The sequence below is a fragment of the Primulina huaijiensis genome, chromosome 12, assembly GCF_012295235.1.
Source record: "Primulina huaijiensis isolate GDHJ02 chromosome 12, ASM1229523v2, whole genome shotgun sequence".
Taxonomy (NCBI): Eukaryota; Viridiplantae; Streptophyta; class Magnoliopsida; order Lamiales; family Gesneriaceae; genus Primulina; species Primulina huaijiensis.
Genome location: NC_133317.1, coordinates 7,218,511 through 7,228,808, shown reverse-complemented (window position 1 = coordinate 7,228,808; position 10,298 = coordinate 7,218,511).

Genomic DNA, 10,298 nt, shown 5'->3' with positions numbered 1-10,298 from the left:
CCCGGCTCAAGGGTTAATCCGCCCTGATTATTCCTAACCTGACAGGATCCACGCTAGGGACATTCATTCGTTACGAAAATGTGTGTTTTTCTTATCTCAATTGTTTACTAAGAAGTCCTGGTTAGTTATCAACACTTGAAATATTTTCTGAATGTTTACATAGAAACAATGGTATTACTTGGATATTGAAAGATTAATCGAGACACTATTGAAGGAAAGAATTTGTTCATTAAAAATCCGAGGACAGGAATTACAGAAATAAAGAAAAAAGAAAATATAACCCTAGTCTATATCAATATGGTCGGATCCTGGCTCGTCTTCCTGGTTTTCCTATTTCTCCTCCTCACCATCCTTGGGAAGGGATGCAATGGCCAGGCCAAAATCAGGAAAATTTTCCTTATCCGGGGGTAAGAGTCCAGCTCCCTCAAATTGTTCCCGGCACTTGTCAAAACCGGTCTTGAAAAGAGGGTAAGCCTTATCTACCACGGCCTTCTTGAACTCAGGAGATTGAAGGAAGGAAGCTTGCCACTTATCCTTATTATGCTCCGCCAGGGACAAAGCATTCTCGGCCTTCTCTGCCCGGGATTGTTGAACTTCTATCTGCTCGGATAGAGAATGGTTTCTCGTCTCCGAGACAGACAGGGCACCTCGCATATTCTCCTCCCGAATGGTAGCTTCATTGAGGTCCTCCCGAGACTTGTCTAGTGCTGTGTGAGCCGACTCCAAGGAAGCTTTTAGGATGGCGGTCTCCTCTTCGTGAAGGCTTTTAGCCCGGGCAAGCTCTCCGTGCAGTTGATCTTGAATTTCTTGAGCAGCTCGGGTTTGTTGACCTCTCTTGGTAGCCACCGCCGCCACTTCCTCGAAGGCCGAGATCATCATTTGGGCAGCCTGTACGAAGCAAGTTAGTAAAAGAAAGGAGAAATGAAGGAAAAAAGAATAAAGAAAAGACTTACAGATAGGAATCGGTTGGATCCCTCAAGGAACCGAGCACCAGGCCCAGGATTCTACAAAAAGGCCTCTTCTTCAGGAGTAAGCATATGTTTTAAGCGCCGAATGCCTGTTGAGGAAGCCCCCTCCAGGAAGATGTTGGGCCAGGTGGGTTGATCGATCAGAAGAGGCTCTTGGGGTGGCTCCTCTGTGGGTTGACGCTGGGGAGGAGTGGTTGACGCGCTCTGCCCTCCTTCCCGATTAGATTCACCCAGAATCCGCTCCGGGCTTGTGACAGCCTTTCGCTTCCTCCGGACAAGGGGAATGTGGTCTTCGGGGTCTTCCCGGGATAAATCCCGGGTCATATCTTCTTGCTGGGCTTCCACCCGGTTCAGCTCAGCTTGCCGAGCTGCTTCCGCCTCAGCTTGTTTCTTCTCACGGGCAGCCTTCCGGGCTGCCAATTTCTTCTCATTGGCAACCCTTTCCTCTTCCCACTTTTGGAGAAAAGCCTCTTGCATTTTGGAGGAATCTGCGCAATAAGAGAGAGAATTAGTAGAGATTATAAAGTACAGATGAATAACAAACTAAGAAGACAGGAATTAGAAAGTTACCGGGTTGAGGGTCCGAGCCAGCCACCTCGTCAATTACCCGATCTATTGGGTCTTCAGCCCGGACGCTCAACCCATAGGTAATCAAGTGCTCCTGGGAAATAAGGGAGGAGGAAGAGAATTTTTGGCCCTCCACCAAGTCTTGACTTCGGATGTAAAATTCCTCGAATTTGTAAGCTCGGGGAAGGGCAGGCTGGGGAGGAAGGAAGGGAAGAAACCCTGTTAAACAGGAAAGAGAGGATGGGAGTTGTATAAAAAATTATCTTCCTTTCCATCCTTTCTGGGAAGAAGGAATGTCATCAAGGAACCGGGCGTTAAATCGGGCAGAAAGAGAAAAGGCATTATCACCTAGCCTACAGGTAAAATAGTAATGAAGAATAAGGGAGTTAATAACAAGGTTATACATACGAAAAAGGACAAAGGCCGAGGCCATAATCCGAAAAGAGTTGGGATGAAATTGATTGACAGGCGCCCCAAAGAATTTAGCGACCTCGATGTAGAAAGAAGGGATGGGAAAGCGAAGACCATTCTTGATTTGGTCCCGGAAGAAAGTAGTATACCCGAGAGGAGGGCTCTCTGCCCGATCAGAGGGTCCGGGTATAATAATAGGAAAGGAAGAGGGAATAACTCCTAGGGTACGGAGTTCCTCGTCCGCCCCCGAGCGCAAAGTGCTGTTCATTGAGGAGAACCAAGGAACTCCCGGGGCCTCAGAAGAAGGGCGGTCAGAAACCCGAGCTTTTCCCTTACCCTTGTCCTTTCTTGGAGCTCGGGAAGTGCCCGAGGAGGAGGGTTTTGAAGAGGAAGGTTTGGTTAGAAGGGTTTTTTGTTTTGTAGAAGGTTGGGTGATAGAGCGGAGAGGAGGAGACGGAGGGGAATCGGAGCGCATCGCGGTGGACTCGTCACTGGGAGAGCCTCGCGCATTCGCTCCAGAGGTTGAAGAAGTTGAATTTGACATAGTATGAAGGAGAAACTTACGAGTTTTTGGGAGGAGGATGGTCGAGGATCGTTGGAGCTAAGTGATTTTGCGTGGAGCAGCTTCAGGGAGAAAATTCGCAAGGGCTTCGCCGAAGTTTCAAATTTGAAAGTGTTTTTTCGAAAACAAGAGGCCTAATATATAGGCGGTGGGAACAAATCTAGGCCGTTGATCCAAGCACACGTGGACGATCAGGATGCGCCTCGAAAATTGTGCCAGTAGGCGAAAGGACGAATAAATCATGAGTGTGTCAAGCTTATCGGCTCCTCGGAATGCGAAACGTTCCTGACCGTTGGAATGGAAGGGCACACGTCATTATCACATTGCATTCATAGCCCGGAAAAGCTAAACGACAAAATACTACAAGATCGGACGGTATCAAGCCCCGGCATCTTATTATCATCCCGGGAGATACGAAGCCCCGGCATATTATATTACAAGACCGGATTATATCAAACCCCGGAATCTTATTATCAGCCCGGGAGATTTGAGGCCCCGGTACTTTATTTAAAACCCGGCATGTTATATTAGAGATCAGGACACATTAGATCCTGAAACAGTATTTTTATTTATCAAGTTATATCTGGCTTAGTTCATATTAATTTAGTTGCAGAAAAGTGAAGAAACAAAGTACGCAAGTTAAAATATTATTAATGGAATCGATGCCATATTACAGCTGCCATTCTAGAGCCTACAGAATCTTGCCACTCCGATATCCAATTAGTCAATTCGGGGATTCGGAGGTTGGCGAAAGACCCGGTAGTAGCAATCTTGTTTAGCTGATGCCATTCCTTCCATAGCATCGCCTGCAGCAGAACTTGATCAGTGGCCAGCTCTGCAACATAATTTACGTGAAATTCCCGCTTGTATTTCCTCGCCACTGCTCTTTGCGGTCGAGTAAAAGCCAAGCCATTCTGGTGTGCATACAGAAGGTCTTGAATCTTAAAAAAGGTGGACATGACCTTCACCAAAACATATTCCTCAATGGTCCTCTTCAGTTCCTTTAGATGAGGACGTATCCGAGAAGGCGCCTGGACATGCATGCTGCTACAAACGGTGGACTCGCTCGAACTCGGCATATTGGATTATTGTTCTTATTTCACTTTCATCTTCTTATTTATAGACATGTGGTATTTAATACTAAAGAAGGTGGAAAGTCGTGAGCTAGTCTAAACGTTTTTTATTTATGAAGAAAGACGGAGCTACAGATATCAATGTATCGGAATTACCAGATTCTTGGAACATGGAATGATATGAATGCGAAGCGTGTGTCATAATGACGTCTCTTGGAATACCCGAGAAGAATAACCGATAAAGCACCGTATTCAGAACCCGGGAGGCATGAGGCCCCGGCATCTCAAGGAAAGCCCAGGAGATGTTAAGGTTTGGCATTATAATTTATCAATTAATCTTGTTCAACTCGCGATATATATGTATCAACTGATAAACTTAAAAGATTACAGCAAAGTAACGACAAAGACATGCTAGAATTAATATTTTATTCAACCATAGACATTAGCACGTACTACATCATCATATTATTCTTCTACAACAATTATCCATATTTTCAACCAAGCAGCTAAAGGCCCGGTGGAAGTCTTCAGGAAGCTGTCTGAATCGGCAATGCGCTTAAGGATCTTTATTTCTTTCCGAAGCATTAATTGATAGATGCGACCATCTGTAAAGATGTCTACCCACTCAGCTACATGCAAGTGCTCTCGCACTCTTCTCAGTTTAGCTACCAGGCTAGGAGTGATAGCTTCTCCCGAGTCATAAAGAAGCTTCAGCCCCTGAAGCTCTTCCCAGTAGTCAAGAATTTCGTGAAACACTTCATCTTCCATAGTAGATTTTCGAATCTCTAGAGCAGAATCCTTGAAGGCTTCGGTCATACTCGGAGTTTTCGAACTGCTTGCACCAGCCATTGTGTTTCCTGGATGACAATTCGTTAATATGATTGAAAAGTGGGTGAGTGGCTATGTATAGGAGGAAGGATCTAATCACAGCCGTTGATCTATAAGTGCACGAACGTCTAGGATGCGTTTTTGGAAATAGTGTCAAGAGGTGAAAAGACGTGTATGGTTATCGAGGCGTCAGATTTATCCACTTCTCGGAATGCCAAACATCCTTTAGGCGGGAATTCATGCTATGACACGTGTCATCGTGGTAATAACGACAGGGCCCAAGAATGTTAGACAATAAGTTATTATGAGTCCGGGGAATAGGAGGTCTCAGCATTTCATCTCATCTCTGGGATATTTGAAGGCTCCGATGTTGTACATTGTTAATTATCTTGGACTGATCGGGACAGCGAGTCAAGCTCTAGCCCGACTATTTTAGGGATGGGTGGTGATACCCCCATAAGGATCCGGGTCGCTGATGACCCGGACACCATCAAGAGCCCGAGCACTACATATTTCCCAAGTATTCTCCGAACAGCCCGAGCTCTCATACAAATACCCGGGTAACCAATTGCCCGGGCCACCTCGAGAATTGAACCACATTCGAGTATGATTGATACATGACGTCTAATCTGTCAGAACAACTTGGGCTTGGAGTGTCCTAAAAGTCATCAGAAGATAGGGTATGGGCAGCCGACTTGCCATACTTAGTAGGTAGCACTGGAATCGAGGTACCTACCTCATCTTCTACTATAAATAGCAGTATTAATGTCATTTACAGATTCTGAAATATTTGAACTCTTAAGCATTATACATATTTTTCTACCAAATATTGCTTGTGCTCATCTTCAACCTGTTGACTTAAGCATCGGAGTGGCCACGTCGGACACCCCTCCGGCGCCCATTCACGAGTTCCTTTCATTGTTTGCAGGTGCTATTGAAGCCATTATCTTCACTCAAAATTCCCTAAAAACTATAAATTATTGATTTGACCCGTTGGAGCTCCTTATCCGCCTCATCCATTTCAACGAAGTCGCATCACTATTCTTTGTGTAGCCCAATTATAATAATTAAAAATCAATTTCTCCAACACTACCTCTTAAACTTGATTTTCTAACTCCAAGTAATTTTCACATCTTGATAAAGTCTATACGGGTCTAATAATGGTTGTAGACTACTAAAAATTAGGTCTCTCGTGATACAGTTTCATGGATCTATCTGCGAGACGAGTCGACCCGATCCATATTCTAACTGAAAATAAATAATTTTGACATAAAAAATAGAATTTTTATAGATAGGATCGGATCGAAGATTCATCTCACAAAATTGATCCGTGAGACAGTATATCAAAAAAACTCATGTGATCTCACATAAGTTTTTATAACTACTAAAATTCCCAAATCTTTGTTTTTGAAAGAAAATTCCAAATCTTAAAAGAAATTAAACCCTAATTTTTTAAAAAAATCCAAAAGCTTACATATTTAGTTGTCTACCAAACAAAGAAAATAATCAACCTCTGTCGTGCCTAGGGATGGGAAAAAAAATACCGAACATTCTGACATATCGCACTTACCGTACCACAAAATATATCAAATATCGAATTTTACGGTATACCGAAAATTTCGGTGCAGTATCATATCGTACCGAAATTTTCGGCATCGATATAGGTATGACAATAGAAAAAAATTCAGTATTTCGTTATAACCACATATAATTTGGGAATCAAGGAATAAAAGAATATATAGAAGCATTCACACCATGAAATATCAGCTACCTTGTGCTATGTTATCTCAGTAGAACAGAGATGGACCTACAGGGTACGGCGAGCAACACAGTTTCTGCCCAAACTATAGCTCTTAAAACTTTATATTTTTTTCATAAAAAACCGAGTTTTGGTGCAGAATATACCAAGACCCAGTGCCTAAATCCTAAGGGCCAGAAGCAAATTTCGACTAACCAGTCATCCCCTTACAAGTTTCATACAATCGCACACAACCATACACTGACCAACTCCAAAAAACAACTGACAATCTTACAACTTCGACAATTCATAAATCAATCCACCAAAATAAATTAAACTAATTGAGCATCAAGAGCATATATTTCGAAATACATTCGATATTTCATCCAAATTATAATTAAAAAAAATGACATAGTATTGCGGTGAGAACCGAAAGATGAAGTCATGTAGCAAGATGGAAATTTCAAATCTATGATTGAGATGTTGCTATTAGTTTAGGACCTTCTTATTACTTTTTATTAAATTCTGTGGCTTGATATCTATGATTGAGCTATTATATATTATTTTAGTTTAGTTTTAATAAATAAGATAATTTTCAAAAGATGGTAAGTTATTGTTAGAGTAGATGCCCTGTAAGCCAACTGTTGGCTGGGGAATTTATTGACTCAAATGTAATAAACAATCTTTATTTTAATATAATTTACTTTTTACTGGTTTCGTTATAATTTATCTGTATACCCATGCAAGCAGCATAGATAAAGTCCTTGATTATGCTTTAATACAAATGAATCGTAATTCGATGATGAAACTCATTTGTAAACACTGCATATTCTAAATTCGTTCCTAGTCGATTCAGCCGCCTAAAACAGGAATAAAGGTCGCTTGAGCTTGAGACTAGCATCTGTGATGTTGTGTACTGCGTTTCTTGGTAAGGGCATAGAGATGTCCAAACATGCAGATGGGTAGTCATATGATGATTATACCGAACAACCCTCCCTCGGACTTTCCAAGTAGTTATCATTCATTGAGATGATAAGTCCGTGGTTATGATTGTACACCATTAGTCCTTACGACCCATGACAACACTGAGGCTCTATATGCTAGGGTTGTCCTTTGACTCGTTTACCGGCTCCAGGAGAGTCATCAGGTGGCGAGGTTGGGTACAGTTGCGACACATATAGGAGCTAGTGCATTGTAGTCGGGGATTCACCGCTCACCTACGGGTGTGGATATCCCATGTGATCTGAAGTAATAATAGTGCATGGAATCTCTTGCCAGAGTATGAGATGTACGTTGGACAAGGAGTTTTCCAAATAGTACACGCGATGCCACTATTATATGTGTCACATAGTTATCGCATTAATATGCAACCCTCGATGAACCAATGGTTGCAGATTCGACCGGGATATATGAGATGAAGGGACCGTACTGTACGTTAATCATAATCGACCGGTTCTTGCAGGCACTATCAGTGATACCTAGGGGGTCATGGGGCGATGCTACTAGACGCTCTTACTATGATCCGATGGGTGCAATCAGAAATGAGTTCTGACATTCTTGATCAATGTGTTGATGAAACGAATGGGGCTAACTAGGGTAAGCCCGAATAAGAATAAATGTTATTCTGAATCACAAAGAGTTGTGAACCCAAGGCTAGTTGTATCCCTGAACCATTGAGGGTCACACAAACACTGGATTGTTTGTTCCCGTTGAGAGAATAAATTCAAGGAGTTGAATTTATATTATGATATGGTAAATTCAAGGAGTTGAATTTATGATAATTAAATTTTGAGAAAATAAATTCAAGGAGTTGAATTTATGAGATAGTAAATTCAAGAAGTTGAGTTTATGAAATTTGGAGATAATAAATTCAAAGAGTTGAATTTATAAAATTTGATAATTTAATTTATTAAACTCAAATGTTGGGTTTATTAAATATTAAATTTTGGAGGTGGTAAAATTCAATGAGTTGAATTTATAATAATAAATTCAAATGTTGAATTTATAATGGATTTAATTTATTAAACTCAAGAGTTGAATTTATTAAATATTAAATTAAATATGATGGGAGGTATGTTTAATGGGCTTGTAGGAGTACAAGTCCAACATATTAAATGATTAAAGTTCTTAATGAACTTTAATATAATTAATTAAACTAATTTGACTAGTCTATTTAATTAACAAAGTCCATTGGATTTAATTAAGGAACCTAAATCCATAATTATGGAATTTAGGTTAAAGCTCTTGTTTTTAATATATAAATTAAAAAGGGTAGCCTCCACTAAGTGTTGATGGGATTTTCGAGAATCCAAAAATCACAATTCCTCCAAAATATTTTGGCCACTTTTCAAAAAAAAGAGATTTGAGTCATCTCTCAAATTTTTGATCTCAACGTAAAAACTTCTTTCAAATATTCTAGTACTATTTGAAAGAGGAACAAATCTTCTGGTCGTGGACTTGATAGAAGGAGACTCGAAGAAAGTTCGTAGAGAATTTATCAAGAGCTATCTCCTCTAACCCCGGAATAGTTGGAGCCTTGTGAAATCTTCACCGAAGGTATAAATTCTAACATCCTATGAATGTTTTGATTTTGAAAACCATACGAACGCCCAATAAAATATATTTTGATTGTCAAAATAAAATAAAAATTTTAAAATTTCCGTTGCGTTTGGGCGTGTAGAAAACCGAGATCCAACAGTTATGATATGATTATCTTTTAGGATATGATGATCCTTTTATTTTATATTAAAATAAAGGTATCTTTATTTTTAAAAAAAAAATTGATTTTCTAAAAAACAATTTGAATCATTTTAGTATTTATCTGAGTTTAATCTCTTGCTATATGAGACGAATAAATTAATTAAGAACTTATATAACTTATTTTCAAAATTGTTTCTCAAATTAATATTCAAGGTTATTGATTTTATGTTATATAATAGCTGATAATGAACATAATATATATAACGAAATGAACCAAAAAAAATTTTAAAAAAATTATATATACAAACACTACTTATAAATCAGAATAACCTAAAAATCAACCAAATTATGTATTCTTACCAATGAATAAATAATAATTTATACAAGTGAAGCACATTAATGACAAATAATTATCAATTTAAAATCTCCGTGACTAACTCATTCAAACAATATCAAAATTAATGAAATAGTAATATTGATAGTAAAATATAACCCATTATATTCAATTTAAATAATATTTAACCTCATAGAGATTTTTTTTATTTTATATTACGGATAATTAATTATATATCAGAATCGACCTTTCGTAGACTAACATTGATGGATATTAATTTCTTTTTAAATACAGTTTTAAAATATTAAATAAGTCAACATATGTAAGGAAATACACATTTAATAAGATTGTATGGTAAATATCAAATAAAATCTTATAAACTCAAACAATAATTATTAAATATAGATTTTAAATTATTGGTATGATTTAAACCATTAAAATTTGATATATAACTAAAGAAATAATTTTTAAAAAAAAAATGATATTTTTTGTATTTTTTGAATTAGTTTGTTTGATTTCTAAATAATTAAATAAATATATTAAAGTATCATACATAAAAATCTAATATTTTGACAAGTGCTAATCAAGGAGCATTATAATTATATTTATTATAAATATTATGTCATATATTGTTTTTACATTATAAAATAATTCATGTGTCTTTTTATTGCTAATTAATATCTCTTTTCATGCATTACATATTTAGGATTTTGATTGGTGATTGATTTTGACGAGCAGATGCATGTAATTTTTTAGTTATACAATTTAATAAAATAATTATGTCTAGTACATTTGTTACATATAAATTTTTTCTTCAAATTTTCAATTTTTTTGAATTTTTATTATCTTTTAAAATCAAAATCAAAATTATATATGCATTACATTATAAATTTTAATATGTATATTTATTATCTTACTTGAAAGAAAAAATAGATACAAATATAATTTTTTTACAATCAAGTAATTTTCATATGCATTATTTCATGAAGAATTTTTAAAAAATATATAATTTATATTTTTCATCAAGTCTTCAGATACAGATTATTGTTATGTTTTTTTTCTGTATCTGTACGTGTGTACTTAGTTATTATATATATATATATATATATATATATTT